The sequence below is a fragment of the Phalacrocorax aristotelis genome, chromosome Z (genome assembly GCF_949628215.1).
Source record: "Phalacrocorax aristotelis chromosome Z, bGulAri2.1, whole genome shotgun sequence".
Lineage (NCBI taxonomy): Eukaryota > Metazoa > Chordata > Aves > Suliformes > Phalacrocoracidae > Phalacrocorax > Phalacrocorax aristotelis.
In genome coordinates, this window is record NC_134311.1 from 4,440,416 (window position 1) to 4,459,088 (window position 18,673).

Genomic DNA, 18,673 nt, shown 5'->3' on the forward strand with positions numbered 1-18,673 from the left:
AAATACACAAAGAGAACCCCGAGGCAGCCTGTGACCGCGGTGCGAGGGGTCGGGGAGAGGCCGGGGCGGCCGCTCCTCCAGACCAAGGTGGCGTTGGGGACCCCCCGGCCACGGCCACAAGTGGGCTGACAAAAAAGGGCTTTTTGGGGTAAAAAAAGGTCCCCCCAGTTTTACCCTGCGTTGCCTTCCTCGAGGCAGGCCCGAGGAGATGCGTCCTGGGGAAGTGGCACGGCACAGAGCTGTCCTTGAAATGAGGGAAAAATTAATATGCCAAGCTTTAGCATTTTTGCATTTGACCCCAACTTTTAGGTTGGGGTTTATTAAACAGTGAGACAGCCACGTTGTCCAAAATGCACGTAAAAGCATAAACAATTTTCCAAGTACCAATGGGAAGATGAGCACGGTCCAAGATCAATTGTTTTGTAATTTTATTGATGGTGTTGCATCCCTAAGGTAGGATTCAGGTGGAGTTTATTACAGCTTCTAAAAATGTCAAGTTACTTACAAGTGATACTCCTTTTAGGCCTAAGTGCACATCAGTAAAGACTCGTATTCCTTTTATAGAAATTGTTTCATAAATCTCTTTAAATATATTTAAGTACTATAGGTTTGCATTTTAATAATATACTACTTTTGTGCTTTTAAACATCTAAGGTGCCGAACAAGAATTGTAAACTGTGAAGTAACTACTATGGGAAAGATTAAGTAAAGCATTGGAGGCGGATGATTTTGACAATAAAGAGGGTGTATGTGGTGAGTGTTTAATATTTATTGCATTTAATATTACAAAGTGCTATTTATTGTTTTCAGATTTAACGTTAAAAGCTCAGCCTGGAGAGCAAGCTCTGCTGCGTTATGTACTTAGAGGTATACCTGTGACAAAGGCTTTCTGTAATCACTGCTTGATGTGTATAACACCATTTTAGTAATGGCATGCCATTTTATTTAAAGTTCGTATGTCAGCTGTGCCTACCTTGCAAATATTTTTTGGCAGTCAAATGATTTTGCAAAGAATCATGTACATTTCAGCATTCAAATTGTGCTCCTGGAATATATATCCTATTATCTTTGAAATTATCTGAGTTTTACATCTTTTGTTCATTATAAAAGCATATGGATTGAGGGAATATTCTGAATGAATGAAGAACAAATACAGTACTGTTGAATAATCTTGTGGGGTAGATTAATCTATAGCTTCGATTTCTCTCAGGGTGGGTTGCTGTGGCAACCGCCCCAGCTCACTTTAAAATAATTTTGTAAAGCTCACTTCAAGCGCTTTGCACCCAGCGTGGGCCAAGTTTAAAAGCAGCCAGACATGGGAAGAAGTGTTATACTGTGTTGCTCTTACAAGATAGGGAGGTGGTGGAAGAGAGCGAGGCGTGGAGTGGAGTGGGGTTGAGCAGAACTTTAAACAGAAAATAGAAACCAAGCCACCCCAGGGTTAAGATGCAAAGGAGGTGGATCATTTCATAGTAACCTTACTGCTTTTCAGTTTAAACACCATTAAAAGATGTAAGCTGGCAATCTCATTCCTCCTAAGGGAAAGATGCATTCTGCATCCACAAAAGAACAAAAACGGACTTTGATAATCATCTTCAAAGGAAACGTTACCTTGAGATAATCACACTTGTAAGGGAAAGAGATACTTGGATACACACTTCACTCTTTGATAAAACTTTGGCGATCTGCTTTTATAATTACTACATTTTGACTGATGTGTCATCGTTTAAAACATTGCATGCCTCAGGTGGTGGATTAGGAAAAAAAATAAGTTTGTCGGAGTTTGTCGGCAGACGCACACATGACTTGTGGACGGCAAAGAGGAGTGGATTTCAGTCTCATGCCAGAAATTTGAAAAGGGTGCATTTGTGGAGCATCAGCACAAGTACAGACACCAGAACAAAGGTTTTTCACTGTTTGAAATTATTCCAGATTTTAAAATTAAATGCAGCAAAAGAGAGGAAAAAAATCCTAAACACTTCAAAAGATACTGCATAAATTCATGCCTTATCTAACCCTGATATGAGCAAGAAAACCTGATCCTCCCCTTATATATGTTTGCCCATTTAGCGTCTGAACTCTGTTTTAAAAATCGAGGTGTCCTTCACTTGGATTTGATGAATTGTACTCGTGACAAAAACTTGGCATGGCTTTAAGGTGCTCTGGTATGTGAAGGTCACAACTATTTAAAGATTAGGCCACAAGTGCCCACACGGAGGTGTAGTAGATGTGCTAAGCTGCCGTATACTTTTATTTTTCTGAAATACTTGCCTGCTCTAATAATTGCTTTCAAGATAACAACGGTGCTTGTGTTCTGTCGTGCCCGTCAAAGAGCTGTGCTACCAACTAGCTAGAAACCTGAAAACTTACATATCCTGCACAAAATAAAGCAGATGACAGTCATTTTCAATTAGAGCACTTAAGTGTGAAGTCTTCAGAGTTTTCTATTTTTGCCACGAAGAAAATGTGAGTATTGCTGGGTAGTCGGGTGCCGTGCTGGGAGACCAGAATTGTCTGCAGAAGAGGCATAGTAAGGGTACAACCTGTGTAACTGTTCCGTATTCCTTTCCTCCTGCGCTTGATGCCAAACCTGGGGCTGAGAATATGTTTCTTCCCCAGCATTACTCGGGCTCCACTGCTGACACTGCCGAGCATATGTGCCTCTCACCACCGTACACAACGTGCTCGGCTTGCGTCTGGCTGCCTGGTGGCTCTGGGCACGTCGGTATTACTATTACTGCTGTTGTCGTGGGTGCATTTACAGCAGGTTACTGCCTGCCCATCCAGAGCTGCCCGCTCTCTATCAAAATCTTACCGAGAGAGTTGGGCATGATGAGACCCAAAGTCACTACGTGGAATTCTCTAGGGATCTGCGCTGAGAGCAGCTGCAGTGTGCTTGTTAGAGCTGCCTTAGCTTCTCTTTGCTCTGACCGTGCTCTCAGCATCCACGCTTTAAGAAGTACAGTTGCATTGAAAAGGCATTTATTCACTGTCGAATACGGAACTTCAGAAGTAGGTCAGTGGCCCAATGAGATGTTTATGGGAGAAAAGACTGAGAGACCAAGGACTTATATTAAAATAAGCCAAACGTATATTTATCACCGTTGTCTGAATTTGGTCGTTTGGTTTTATCATGCGTGCTGTTCCTATTTCCAGTACCTTAATCTGTCGTAAAAATAATGGTCTGTGCCTGTATAAACTCCCCTGCTGCTCTCAGAGGATCGTAAAAGTTGGCTATCTACACAGAAATTAAACCAAGTATCTGCAAAGTCCAGTTTTGCTCCCACATGTTGTTGCACGTGCTTAATTTGGGTTCAAGCTCCCACACAGTACGGTCCTTTTGGTCCAATTTTAAGAGCAAATGAACCTATTTTAAAAAAATCACGGAAAAAGGTCCTGTCCTTGCCCACAGCGTGCTGTAGCACTGCATGTCCGTAGGTAAGCTGGGCAGGAGAGCCTCCCCGCTGCCGGCCGTGACAGGGGTCCGTGGGAGGCAGCGAGTGGGGCGAGCATCCCCCCGGCCAGCGATGCCCTTCGGGTGCTGCCGCCGCCCCAAGCCCTCCCACCGGCACCCCTCGGAGTTTGGGCAGTCCGGGCGGAGGGAGAGGAGGCCGGCCGGGGTACCAGCAGGGGACGGATCTCCGGGGGTCCCCGCTGGGCTCCGGCTCCGCGTCCCGCCTCCCCCCCCGCCTCCCCCCCCGCAGCAGCCGCCCGGGGGTGCCGGCGCGGAGCCGTGCGGGGCGCGGGTGGGCATATCGGGGTCGCGACACCCGTGGCGGTGAGGGGGGGGGAAGGGGGGGGGAGGTTCCCCATGCCCTCCGTCCCGCAGGGCTCTCCGCAGGCCGGCCTGATCCCTGCCCCAGTCCCCCGGTGTGTCGGAGCGGAGCCCCCGCAGCTATCCCGCAGCCATCCCGCCGTCCTCACGCCGCTCCGCCTCGCCGGGAGGGGGGAAAAAACACGCACCGGCTGGCCGCGTTGTCTGCCCTCGGTATAATAAAGGATTGTCATTAGGTTTGCGTGTGGCATATGCCGTTACCCCCACCGTAAAACTAAAATTAGCAAAATGTCAGGAATGGAAAGATTGATTCGCCCAAGATGCAATTATCATTTAAAAAGTGCTTGATTGAGGTGCTGATGTTCAGTGATTTATTCTGCATACCATATACATAATTAAAGTAGTGTAGTGGAGTAATTTATCAATCTAGTTTAGACTAGAGGGGCAAGGAAGGGAGCTGCTGCCGCTGCTCTATGTTTGTTTTATTAAAGCGCTTTCGGGATCTGATCCCGCCCCCTTTTTGCAAGAGTGAAACTGATTATTTCTCCAGCTCGGGAGGAGAGAGTCATTCGTTTGGGATTGTGGGAGAGGGAGAGAGAGAGGGAGAAATAGACGGAGAAGGAGAAGAAAAGGGAGGAAGAGGGAGCGAAGCAGAAAAGGACACCTCATCAGGCGTGTAGTTTGAATCCCTTGCTCGCCTCCCCCTTCCCCTCCGCGATGTTACAAAGGCTGTGAGCTGCTCGCCTTTTCCCATTCGCCTGCTGTCACTTCCTTCCTGGACGCTTTCAGGACGAGTCCGGTTACTTTTAATCCGACCAGCAGCTCAGCCACTTTCTCCTCCTCCACGCTGCACACACGCACAGGCGCGCACACACACGCACACACACACACACCCGCACACCCCAGGCGTCTTCTGGCTGCTTATTGGATTGACTTTGAAGGTTGTGTGTGTGATTCAAGGAGGCTGCATGTCGAACCAGGTGGTGAATATTTAAGGCTGGAAGAAGTAAAGGGATTTTTTCTTTTTCCTGTGAAAGGAAAATATCTGAAGGACTAGCCTGACCATCCAAACAGCTAAATGTTTATAATGTAAGTACGTGGGAAATTCAGCATCGGAACAAAATGTAGTGGGCAAGGTACAAACGCCCTGTGTGCATTGCCTATTGCGTTTGAAGAATGTATCAGTCGTTGTCTGTAGACTGGCACTGGGGCTGCTTGCAGTCTCTTTAAGTGTACGATTGCTCTGCCAGTTGCTTAAAAGTAACTTTTTAGGCAAGTAGCATGATTAAATCACTGTCTCGTAAATTATTGCTGACTTGTCTCTCTCAGTGTCTTCAGTGTTTAAACTTTGATGAAGTTACTTTACATCATTTGTGTGCTTGGTATTGTGAAGTGTTCGAAGCTTATTTGATCTGAATAGTTCACCAAATGCTATGACCTTGTAGTGCTTGCACCCTGATTTATCAGGCGAAGGAAGCAACCCAGTTTGAAGGAAATGCTCTAAAACTTCATTGTGTCATAGGCTTTTCGGTCCTGGAGTTTAGGTAATGCATGCTTGCAAGTGTTTAACTTTGTGCATCTTTCATTTGAATACTTATGTTTGAGGTGGAAAGACCCCTCGCATGGATGTGGAAATTCAAGTCGCAGTCTGCAAACCTCTCCTGGAATAGTACACTTTGGTCTTTAGGTAGTACTTTGAGTAATCTTTACATTTTTTAACACAGGGCTAATCAGCCTTACAAACTGGCTGGTTTAGTTGCAGTACAGTTACTAACAGGCTAAGATGAAGTTTAATGTAAATGAGAGACTTGTAAGACTATTGGTGCATTATGTAACTGTAATACTTAGCATTTCCCATAAAACTTAGTGTGACCTTCTGTCAGCCTGAAAACTGAAATGAGTGTAAAGACAAGCTAATAATTCATTTTCTCAACAACAACAAAAAAAGCAGCACAATGCAAAAAAAAACTTAATAAATCATTGTGGGAACCTAAGGCTTGTCTTTTATGGAAGAGTTCTATTTTCCTTATTATATGTAGTATTTATTATTAGCAAATACCTGTATCCTGAAATTAAATACTGTAATACACAACTTAAGACTGAAGATTTAAGAGGATTAAGCAGAGAAAGGCACTTTGCCATTATTTTACTGCTGATCAGAAAAGAATTGTCACAAAATGCATTTTCCTAGCACCTATCTGACCATCAGCTTAATGGCAAATGTCCTAGTTTCATACCTTTACTTTAGAAGAACTACAAGATGGATGATAAACCAATTATATTAGATGCAAATGTGACTAGACTTCTTTTATTGGCACTTTCCCGGGTATTGTGGTTGAAGAGTAAAGATGTTTATATGGAGTATAATAACTCTAATCCCTAGAGGCTTGGCAGGGCATGGAAATATAACCACCTGTGAACCAGTTCTAACCCCTGTATTACATACATACCAATTTCCAGTTCAAGCATTCAGGCAAATGGCCACTTTGGGGATTTGTTATTTTGTGAACTATTTCTGTTACATGATTTTAGGTACCTAACATGAAGTCAAAAAACCCACAAGACTTTCTTCCTTTATTAAAATACCTGTTATATTATTATTTTTATAATAATACATAACTCATATCGAGTCTAGTACTGAAGCCTCTGCTCACACTTAAGTCCCTTTGGAAGTAATGGGAAAATTCTTTGAAGAATAGTTTAAGAGAATGGCCCTTAATTCAGGGTGGGTCTATGTTCCTTTGTAGTGCACATGCTTTTATTTGAAAACTTGCTGGTTATACATATTTTTACTAATACGTCCTACATAGCTAGTATGAGAAGATAGTTCTGGGACCTGAACATGAAAACCGTCTTCCATGCAAACAGTACTTGCACAACTAGTCCCACTGACAACGCTGAGACTACTTGTATGGAAATGAGCAAATCACAGGATTAGCAATTTACAGGATCAGGCCCCTAGGAGACCTAAACCTCTTGCCTGTCCCATAGCTCTCTTAGGACAGAGGTGTAAAGAATGTCACTTTCGATGCCCTATGAATGAATGCAGGAATCAGATATGTCTGTATCCTCTTAAGATTACTTGACCAAGAAAAAAAGAAATTTAGGCTTAAAAGCTTTATAGTAATTGGTACTAAATGATGAATTGTGTGTGAGATTGAGCCTTTTAGAGTTGCGTTCCTGAGCTGCTAGTTTTGGAGTGTCATAAGAAAATTCATACAAATATTTTCTCACTGTGAATTTTCTTTCATTGTAGGATCAGAAAGTTTTTCTTATTTTTTTATAAACACTCATAATTTGTGTACCTGCAACATGTATATTCAAAAACAGAGAGATGCCTCTCTTAAATGTTTCTGGTTTTTAAAGCAACTGAAATATTACAAAGAGAAATTAAGCTTTCTGAAGCTTTTTCCAAAAGTTTAGCTCTGAAAGATTTTGATAGCTCACTATCTAGTAGATAACTATAACTACATCGAAACTTAGGAACCGAGTTGTGAACAGAATACTTTTGCCAACTTCATTTCTTTCAATTTTACTTTTCTCTGTAACAGGTTAATTTATTGTTCACCAGAATAGTTCAGTTCATCTTCAGAGACAAGTAAGGATATTTCTATGTCTCATTGAGTAAGAAGTCGTTAACTACTGTTAGGTGCTTGAAAGAATAAGCATGTGGGTTTGACACATAGACTCCATTTTTACCTGTTGGACATAATTTTTCTAAATTAAATGATAATTTATCCAAAAATCAATTAAGTCGTAGTGGTATTCTTTTGAAAACACTGATTATGAAGATGAACCTAAATAAGGTGCTGTATAATTTCGAGGAGTTTATAGTCTCTGCTTCAGCATTTTGAATAATCAAAGCAGTTGTGTTTCTGATGTGTTTTAAGGTTTTTAAATTTTGCTATATGATATCAGCAGAGAGATTTTGCTCCATCCTCATTTAGGTTCTATAACAACTTAGGTATAAAATAAAATTTAAAAAAATCTATACGTAATTCCGAACAGCTGAAAAACTTCAAGCTTAAGAGTAGTGTTAGCATTCTGGTATTTGAACAGGATGAAAATAGAGTTTTGCATCTTATTTCAGAAAAAAAATGGGCTTAGAAGAGCTCTGGTAAGCAAACACAACTGTTGGTGCAAGTGAAAAATTGAAAAATATAATTTTGTAATTTTCTGTTTTTAAAAGGAATTATTTGGGTCCTCTGACCAGCTTCAAGGTAATTTTCTCAGAACTGATGGTCAATGTTGCATGTGGACAGGTGATTTAAAGCCAGTGTCTTCAGTCCTTCACTTTAATCTCACTGTCTCATTGACTGCAGTGCAGTAGAGCTTGTCTATTCACTAGGATCTGTCATCTTTAGGAAATCAGACCAGCTTACAGAGGCGATTCACAAAACCAACAGTGACAACAAAGTCTTATGTGCCTTACAAAAGAAGGATTAGGCAGTTCACATGTCATTTTGATTGGGCAGAGATAAAAGCTGATTGCTGCAGCATGGCAAGGCACACTTCAATTTCAATTGATTATTTTATAGGACAACTATAACTCTGTTGCTTAGTCATTGTTAAATGCAGTTTGAAGGAAGGAAAACTCAATTTTGACATTACTGGTTTCATATGACTTTATAATAAAAGGCAGAGCCACTTGTAGCATTGTTATACAAATTTTTAGAATGCTGTTTAAGTCGCCGCTTCTGGGAAATACATTTAAAATCTAGTACATGATTGTCCTGGCATTTTATGAAAACATTTTTGCCCAGATTATATCCTGTAATAGCAATTAAAAGTTCTTAAAAGTGGCTAGGACTATACTAAACTCACTGCATTTACCCTATTAAGAGCTTATGTGCAGAGGAGAGTGCATAAAACATGTCAGGGCTTTGCAGGTTTCTCAAAAAGTATAATACTAAGGAACAAGTAAGTCATCTTAGTTTACCTCTATTCTGTTATTTTAAAAAATGTAGTATGATGTAAAACTACACTTTGTGTTGCCTGTGTGAACATAGTAGTCTGGTTTGAAAATAGTTAGGAAATTAAATGCTGCCCCTATATTATTAAATATGTCATTTATCAGTGGGAATAGAGAGTTTTGGCTATTTGCATAATTTAGATATAATGTACAGCCTTTGACATTTGGAAGTATGAAACTTCCAAGCTGATAACTCCTATGCTAATTTCTTACCATTTTTCAAAAGAAGAACTCTTTTTTTTTTTTTTTACCCAACTGATGCCTCCTAGTGTTTCATATAATAAAACACTAATGAGTCAACCATAAATGTAAACATTGTTTTTTTCATTGTCTTCATCTTATGTGATACATAAAATTAATATTTATGTATTTAATTTTGTGTGTTATTATAATCAGACAGGAAACTTCTGTAAATTCAGATGTTTCATCTCAATGGACACTGAAAGCACATTTTGATTTTCTTTCATTCTAGCTTTGCCTAGCAGTATCTTGAAAAGTTCCTGTTATATGTAAAGTACATTTTCTTTTTCTCCTTTTGTTTCCTATGTGCATTACACTAACTTCTCAACAAAGTATTATGAGGCTCACATGGGAATTTTAAACATTTTGGTAGGATAATGTTTCAGAAAGTAAGCCCTTGGAAGCAGGCAGTAAATGCAGTTATAGAAATGTTTGAAATATCCTGAAGTACCTCACGGCCAAATAAGATGAAAAAGACTAGTCTGAGACATGCTCGCTCATTACAGTCCTTAAAGAATAGTTAAGTTATCATATTTTGTAACTGTCCCTGGTTATTTTACTGCTGTATAAGCAAGAAAACTGTACTAGGACAGTCTTCAAGTGTGCAAAACGTGCACCTTACACTTGTGACTGTAGATGTGGATGATCAGTACTTTTGAAAAGGAATTCACGTCCGTAAAATATTGAAACAGAGCTAAGAGTGGTAAAGACTGAAATACACTGTCCTGTTCCTAGAAGTTCAGTCTGGCCATATAACTCATGAACACCTGAAAAAAAGCATTCAGTTATATTAAATTTGTGTCATACAACAGTAGAATATTTTATTTTTTTGATGGGAGGGTGTAATTTTCAAAAACTTACCTAGCATCAGTGTGAGAAAATACGGCTTATGGGCCCCAGCTGTATGTTTGAGCTATCAGGTACGGTCTTATAATGATAAAGAAGCAGCCAAGGCTGAGTGCACTTTTGCACATTTTAATGTCACACAGTTTTATGTAAAGTATGACATCAGTTTAGTTATGACATTGGAAATATAGCCTGTTATTCTAAGACTTTCAAGAAAAGCAGAGGAATTCCTAGATACTTGTTCTGCTAAGGAAGTTTTAAAGAGAAATAAATTATTTTGCAATTAAAAATCATAAGTTTGCTAGTTAATATGGGTGATAAAAATTTGCATCTTCTTCTCAGTGCATATATGGTAAATTTAGGCACCTGCTTACAGATAATAGTTTCCTACTGAATACAGAGAGTTAAATTTACACATGCAGATCTCAGTCATGGAAATTAGTGTTTGGCTTGAGAATATATGAAAAATGCAGGTTTTAGGATTGTGTTCTGCCATCAACCATGTTAATATCACATTTTTCTCCCATGTTTTGAAGTGCAGAGAGACCTTTCCGAGATCTGCCATTTATTTAAGTCACTAAACATCGGATAGTATCCTAGCCTTTAAACTTCCTTGCATCTTGAAAGCATTTCAAAGTATGCAAATGGCACCCATTATTCGTCCAGGAAAGCTAGCATGCAAAAGTGATAGAATTTTCTGATATAGCTACATTGCTTCTTCCCTTGCAAAGAGAAAGTAAATTTGCAAGAGAAATAGGGGTAAGCAGAGAGAAAAAGAATCCTTAAGGCAGTTCAGGTGCAGGGCTGAAATACAGCTAAACAGAACTCGCTAAGTGGTTTTTCCCCTTTTTTTTTCTTTTTCCTTTTTTGTTCTTTTCCCTTTTAACAACCACATGCATTTAGATTGCAGAAATGTATCCTAGGAAATTCTTAGGGAGTACATTACCTGACATATTTAGAAACCGGTCTGGATAAATTATTTGATAATTATTGATTTTAAAATAGTATGGAATAAACTTGTACAAGAAGGATTCAGTAATCACACGAGTGAGGTCTGTAGCCTGGGCTCCTTCTGTAATTCCCTGTACAGGTGACTTAGCAGTCACCTGCTTCAGCAGGGTGGCTGTACTTATCTCTGCCTTCTGCCACCTTCCCTAACACTGGAGGGCTGCGAGAGTTTGAGCAGAGAGCGCTTCAGAGATCCTGGCCAATGCAGCAGGTCCCGGAAAGTCGGTATCTACTGCCTTTGTTTAAGCTCACCATAAGGTGGCCCACAGATTAGGGACGGAATGGAACAGATGGCTTAAAGCTCCTCTGCCTCCATTTCCCAGGTTACAAAGTGCTGCTGATAGAAAACTTAGAATCCAGCCTAACAGGTCTTCTCCGACTCTTATTTCTCCAACTGACTAATTGATTAAGTGAAGTTTAACATGAAAATTATTATTAACCAAATGACAGTGCAGGAATTCACCTGTAAACGCAAGGTGTACAGCTAAATAAACTGAATTAGAAATAACTATTTATGTTTGCTTTTATAGATACAGGACCCATGCCATTTGTGGAACCCATGCTCAGTTAAATCTCACTATTTACTTTTAAGTAGTCGATCAATAGCCGTTAGCAAAGTGTGTACAAAGGACAAGGAGTGAGGGTTGTGAAATTGTTTATAAAACACATCTACAAAAGTAAACTTAATGCAGAACATTGCCCACGTGAAACGTTACTTTCAGTAATATAAATAACAAGTAGCATAGCAGCATGGGCTATTTATTTAATTTCTAATAAATTCTTCCCCCTGCTGACAAATATATTGTGATATGACATTATATTCAAAATAATGGTACATTATTTTAATCCAAATAATTTAGTTATTGTCAGATCGCTACAGAAATGAAAATGTTCCAGAACGTGTCCACCAGTGTAAGAAGCTATGCTGCGGCACTTCTAATTTAAAAATCCCATATGGACTCTCAGTGGAGATTGTTTTAAATCATTTAATTGGAGTTGGGTGGAAAAGCTGTCCCTGAACACGGAGGGGAGTGTTGTAGAGAAAGATGGGACACTGATTCTGTGGCCGTCCTGTAGGGCTGGCCCATGTGTCCCCTCCAGCCCCACGTTTTAGCTTCAGGCACCGCTGCCAGGAGCTCCCCTCTGGTTGCCGTAACCCTTGGGAGTGCCTGAGCAGTTTGCAGAGAAAGTTAGTAGTTTGAGGATACTCTGTGAAACCAGCAGGAGACAGTATGTTCTTTCCACTTATCCTCAGGCCTGCTTCCTCTCTGTCCGTCTGTGTCCTGGATGTTGCGTCCACTTACACTGAATATGGGAAGTGGGAGAAACAGCAAAAAAGGGGGAAGGCTTTTAGGGAGGTAAGGAAGAATGTGGCTACGGACCATTTGGCAATAGGGTATGCAAATACAGGAGAGCGGACAGCACATAGTGGTTGAACTTAAAATCTTAACCTTGTGGAGTTTTTTCAAAAATATTTCCTATTGAGGCATATAGAATTTGGCTTGCTGTGAATAATCCTTAATTGCTGTCAACGGTCTTAACAAAATAATAACAATGATTGTTTAAATGTGTTCTACACCTATAAGGAACTGATCTTTGAAGCAGCATTTGATGAGAAACTCTTTGCCCACAGAATCCTGGAGAAGTGGTTAGTTTTTCCTTTATCTTACTTACATGCATAAGATGCAGGCAAATAATTTATATAGCAGCAGAATGAGGTAAAATCCAGCTTATTACCCCACTGCAATATGTGGAATAAGTGTGAGGCTGCACTTAGCAAACTTCTACATGACACATTTTTAATGTCAGAATACTGAGCCAGGGAATGCATCCTTGCAGTGGCATACAAAACATACAACTTTATCCAGAACACACATACATACATTTTAGAGATCAGAAATATGACCATAAATGTAAGTAAGAGCCTATGGACTGGTAGGCTTATTTAAAACTAAATAGGATGAAGCAAAATTTCATTAATGTTCTTGGCAGCACACACTGAAAAAAATATAACCCAGGCTTGTTGGATTACTAGTACTTTTATTTACATGACATGTTGTTAGCAGTTGGAAATAATTTAAAATTACATTTTAAATGGGTTTTAATCAGAAATTAATATTCCAGTTTTTTCTTAAAAAGAAACATGAGGGAATGATTGGCAAGCCAAACCAATTAAAGCAGAACTGCCCGTAATTACATGTAGAGAAGTAGAGAATGTCTACCTATATCCTTGGTAGGTAGAAATCTGCATATCTTCACTGGGAGAACAATAGGATTTGGCGTTTCTGTTTTATTGTTGATGCTGCAATAAAAAAAGATAATGCATAGGACAGAAATAGGAGAGTATTCTACATTTCCTATAATATTCCTGTCATACAAGTTGAAAATTGGACTAACATTTTTGTGGTTTTTCGAAAACTTGATATTGACAAAGCAAAATGAGAATCTATCATCGGTATGAGTTCCAGTACTTAAATCCCCATCCAGAATATTGCATCGAGTTCAGTTATGCTTCTAGTAGACATTGTCACCAGCTCAGTATTACATTTTGTGGTGATCAGCAGAATAGTCATCTTGAAAGGCATCCTTGCTGAGCGCTGTCTTTTCTGGAATTTCATGGTTTTAAAAAAATGTATCAGGGATAAGATATGGTGGTGATAGGCATAGTGCAAATCCTTACAACAGCAACAAAGAAAGCAATAGAGGAAGTAGCATTTTTGCATGGCATTTTAATGCTATTGGGCTTTTTTTTCCCCCTGCTTCTAATCCTGTAGAAAAACACTTGAGATCACCAGGATTTCTCAATGGAGATAGAGTGCATTCTTTATTTAACTTTCTTTTTTTGTCACTTAATAACAATATGAAGCAATATCTGATACAGCAAAGAGGCATGACACTAAAGAAAGATATTTTGGTCTGTTTTGAAGAGTAGTACTTGTCATGTATCTGGACAAGTGGTGATTTTCTGGTGCTGCCTTCTGTTCCAAGTCACTAAATGTCGTCTGTGAAGCAGTAGCACTATGTTCTACCACATTATTCTGTGTAAGATTAAAGGCAAACCTGTCATGAGACCATCACTACTTTGACTACCCCAGACAGGACATGGAAGAGCACTTCTACATATTTCTGATAAAAAGTAATTTTGAGGATGGTCAGGAAGAAAGTATTTGTTCTCTCCTTTCACTCTACTGTGTTCCAGATGTGATCGGAAGGAGGAAGCTGTTCCACTAATGGATCAGAAGATTGCTCTGTGATTTAAACATCACCCTAAAAATAAAGCTTCCATGTTTGATAGATATAAGTTCAAAACACAAGGCCTTTTTCAAAATCACAAGTAATCTATAGGCATAAAATTTTGCAAGACTCTCCTGCTAATACTTGCAGGAAAAAAAAATTACCAGTATTCTATTTTCATATGTTGGTCTAAATGCTGATCTTAAATGCAGAACAGTTAAATAAGTACTCACTATCGTGTCTGTTCACAGAGTGCATTTTTAATATATCAGATCTAAACTAGATATCTGTGATTAAAACACAGGTTTTCTGATGAACAAGTTAACATACAGCACATTCAGTTCTGAAGCATGCTCCAAATTTTAAACAAGTTTCTGGAATATAATAATATCCAGCGCCACATGCAACCCATCAGTGACGATTTCCAAGAAGACCAGGGAGTGGAATCCTGCAATATGAATTCCAAAACTTAAAAATAAAGGGGGAATTTTTAAAATATATTGTGTATCTTTAACATACAATTCACTAATCATCATCCCTAAAAAAACACCTGAACTTTTATTTCAGGCAACATATGCAAGGTAAAAAAGTCTGCAAATGAAGTGCAGAAGGCGCGCAACAGTCTGATGCATACCATATCAGAAAAGGACTCAGAACTCCTAAATATAATTTTAAATGCAGCTGCTAACTTTCTTTGTGCATGTCCGTTATGCAGTGTCTCAGTTCTCCAAGGGCAAAACACGGATGAAAATTGGCAGCTTTACTGAGGTGCTGTAAAAGCTGAGATCTATTCAGCATGCCAGGAGGTATCCACATAATTAGAAAGGGCTTAGGGCAACATGAAAAATGCAAATTTCTGTTTTACTTTGCTGTGTCCTGTTGTCTACTGGAATTCACATCCCCAGATTAAGTCTATAAATTCTTTATAAACACTGGTTTAACTTTTATAGCAGAAATTCAGGATTTGAGAAACCTCATTTGAAACACTTCCTACCCTTAATTTAGAGCAGTTCACAGAAAAGACAATAATCTCTTTCTGGAAAGGTCCTTAATCAGTTGGCTATAGAATATTCTAGGAGAAAGCTACTCTCAGTTTCCAAATGTGAGGCCATCCCATTTTTGTATAGATAATTAAATATTCATCAAATGAAGGGCTGTAATTGAGTCATGTTTCACTGGAATGCCATAGTTCCTTAGCTACAAGAGTTGGTCTCTTGTGCTCTTTTATCTCTCTTACTCAAAAAGTACAAGCCTTTCTGTGTTTCGACTCTGTAATATAGCTTAAAACTAGTTTAAACAACCAGTTCCATGCCATCTTTCCTACTGCGTTGTCTGAAAAGTTTGATTTTACTTTAGCAAATACAAAGTATAAGAAGAAAGTGCCTTTTGTTGTATCTTTACAAGTGTATTCCTCTAAATATGTGAAACGAGATCTTATATAAGTACCTCTCTGTCAGTCGTTCATAATTTCTAGTGGCCTCATTCCTTCATTTGAGTTTGTTTCTTGAACTGAGACCACACCATGCCTAGCAAAGCTCTGAAGTCAAGGATAGTAGTTAGAAACATGAAGAGGTGTTTGAATACGAGGACAACGAGCAGGCTGTAAATGACTAATGGATTGATTATAGGTTGGCTGGGACGGGAAGTACAGCTTCAGGGTGCGATAAATTGCTCAGGCTACCCAAGAGTGTTTAATAAACCTTTATGAGAACAAATAGTTCAAAAATAGCCATTATGTGCACGTTCTCAGCCATCTTCAGCAGAGCTTGGGTGGTCCTTTAGGAAAGACCTTGTGGCCTAGCACGCATGCCCCTTCAGCCAGTTTCTTGTACAGTTAATGTGTCAGTTGAATATGTGGGTGTGAATCCAAACCTGACTTCCTGACCACATTATTATGCTTGAATTAATGAAGAAGAATAACAACTCTGGTTAAAAAGTTGTGCCGATATTCAGTCTTGACTAGTAGTGTTTATCCAAGAGCTTGAGACGGCTTATAAGTTGTAAAAATGTGCTGCTTTTTTCTTTCCTTTCAACTATAATTGGGAAATTCCAATTTCACAAATACAAAGAGAACTTACATCCACAGATATTAATATGTTTATTTAACAGTGTTTCAGATGTAACTGAATATATGATACTATGTCCTCTGCTCGTGTATTCCAGCATAACTCCACTGACTTGATGACCTACTAAAAACTGCTTTATATACAGAATTATCGTTCATGTTTTAATTAACATCCACCTCTTTTTCTCAGTTCCACTCTGACTCTTTTTCCAGACTCATTAGAAACAAAGGTACCATTTGAATTGAACATTTCAAAAGAAGATCTCCTTATCTTCTCTTCTGGACCACACTGGGAAGAGTATGTAGAGGTCTGCCTCTTCTTTGATCAAGAACATTATAAGCAGACTTAATCAGTTTTCAAAGTCCCACTTGGGGGTTCACGTCTGTACATGTACGGCTGCCATTCACACATCCTGAAATGAGATGGAACGTGAAGGTGCATAATACGCTGCTCTAGAGCTTTTCTCAGACTAGGCGAGTATGCGTCAGCTTCTGTCCGCTGGATGTTAATTGTACTATGTAATGATATATATGAGTTTTACAAGTACCAAACCATCGCATTTTACTGATATGATTCTGAAGTGCCATCAGAGTATTAGATAGTCACTGTGTATGGAATACGTAACAGGCTGAGACCAATGCTCTCATGAAGCTTCCAGATGCTCTAAGGAGATGGCTTGAGCTGCTCGGACCGTTAGGTGCTATACTAATCTTTACTCAGCTGGCAGACACATCTTGTTCCTGGTATATAAGGCAAAACAGCATGTAAAACATCAGTGCAAAATTCAAAAGAGTTTGTATGTCCTTGTAATTGGAATACTGGTTTCTTTAAAAAAAAAAAAAAAAGGGCAAAAAAAAAGAAACAAAACCCCTTTCACGTCTATTTGGTCTATCCTCAAGTGATCAGCTGAAAGGGAAACAATGTAAGTTACTTTACATCCGAAATAAAAGATCTATTCCACAGACTCAGCAGAACTCCTGAATTCACTCCTGAGCGTAAGCATGCAGTTCTGCTGCCATGGTGAGTCAATATCTGGGAGTGCTTTTTAACTATTAGTGAAGATCGGGTTCTCCTTTCATATGAGATTACACAGCTAGCACTATTTGTGGTAGCAATTCTGTACTGAAATCTGCAACTTATTGATCCTTTTTAGAGCCATCTTGGGCTCTCAATCCATATATTCAACAGTAAAACTTGAGAGGATACAAGCAGCAATAGCAAAGCTGACTCAGACACCATTTGTGCTAATTTAACTTGTCAGGCTCACAAGTCCTATAATGCTCGAGTAATAGCTAGTTATTTGTTTAATGTCAATTGTAGGTATAACAGTATTTTTGTTTGAAAGCAGAGCTAAGCCCAGGAAGGGTATTGTAGCGTTCAGGATGGCAGCCTGGATTTGGAGTGGGGGCTTAACTCCTTCTTCCAGAACCTACTTCAGATGACTGGGAGGATTTCACTTTGTTGGTGCATCAACTCCCTGTCTGTAGAACAAGGATGGTATTTCCCTGAGGCAAAGTCTGTGGGACCCAGACACTGTGGGAATGGTGGCCATATGAGTACCATAGGGAGTAAACAAGACAATGTAGAGCATAAATATGTAGTTGCTTTTCAAAAGTTACAGTCTAAAGCAAGGCATATAGTCTGCAACAGACTCTTAGATAACTCCACTTTTGTTAGAGAACCATTTTAATTAAAGTTTAGAACTTTCTGCTTCTTTCTGTCCATTTTTCTTCTACTTCTTTAGTTGTTGTGCCAAGGTATCCATGTGTGTTTCTTCCACTGTCATCTGGCTCATTCCCAGCAGATGCACACAATCTGTTTTGCTGTCACTGACAGGGCTCAGTTTATGGAAAGAATGTGACAGAACATGCTGCTGTAGTCACTTATACAGGATTCTCTTTTCTAAAAAGTAACTGAGAATAAATTAGTTCTTTTTATTTTTTTTTTTTATATATTGTTCAGTCATAGGGTTTTATCCAGGCTACTCTGCACCAGGTTAAACAGGGTATTTGTTTAACACCTTAGCTTTCTTTTTAATTCCTAGTTCGTAAAATATAGATTTGCCAATAATGTATGTAGGAAATTACCACAATACACTGACAAACCTCAGTTTCAAGTGGTGGCCGTTCTCCTGGCCGTACTGGAATAAATGTAATATTCCTAACTCTTATTTAGAAAATATGATGGTATATCTTTTAGATTCCATATCCCAGTTTACAAATATTGCTGATCACCCAAAAATGTGGTGTCTTAAGCATCCTGCATGCATATATATGACGCATGCAAAAGTATATTGTATAAGAGGGTATGTGTTCCTCCTAGTACGAACTAAGTGGCTGAGCAAAATGAAATTTGACTATTTCAGACTTTGTTGCCTACAGAAAAAAACCTTTAAACACAATTTACATTGCCATTTACTGTTGTGTTGTGGTAACAGCTACAGGTCCTAATGGGGATTAGGACCTGTAGTGCATGATGCCGTGCAAATATGCGTTAATAGACAGCCTCTGCCTCCAGGCATTAACAGTATGA

The 18,673-nt window shown here is 39.3% G+C and overlaps 1 protein-coding gene across 21 annotated transcripts in view; it reads left to right on the top strand.

Moving 5' to 3' along the window:
* MEF2C (myocyte enhancer factor 2C) overlaps positions 1 to 18,673 on the top strand; it is a 140,135-nt gene that overhangs the window by 9,844 nt on the left and 111,618 nt on the right. For 9 of the 21 annotated variants that reach the window (XM_075079414.1, XM_075079429.1, XM_075079425.1 and 6 more), the window contains exon 2: positions 655 to 753. The gene's annotated coding sequence lies outside the window, so the exon portion shown is untranslated. Of the gene's footprint in view, positions 1 to 654; positions 754 to 4,329; positions 4,865 to 18,673 lie in introns of those variants that run through there. The other 12 variants (XM_075079413.1, XM_075079428.1, XM_075079435.1 and 9 more) reach the window with 4 other exon arrangements.